Genomic DNA, 201 nt, shown 5'->3' with positions numbered 1-201 from the left:
GCGCGTTCCCCCCGGCCCGGCGCCCTCTCTCCCTCCGGGGGCACCCGCTCCCTAGCCCCGGCCCGGCCCTCCCCGCGGCGCAGCACGGAGTCTCGGCGTCCCATGGCGCAACCCACGGCCTCGGCCCAGAAGCTGGTGCGGCCGATTCGCGCCGTGTGCCGCATCCTGCAGATCCCGGAGTCCGACCCCTCCAACCTGCGG

This window comes from Bison bison, unplaced genomic scaffold, assembly GCF_000754665.1.
Source record: "Bison bison bison isolate TAMUID 2011002044 unplaced genomic scaffold, Bison_UMD1.0 scf7180017864217, whole genome shotgun sequence".
NCBI lineage: Eukaryota > Metazoa > Chordata > Mammalia > Artiodactyla > Bovidae > Bison > Bison bison.
This window is presented reverse-complemented; position numbering follows the sequence as displayed.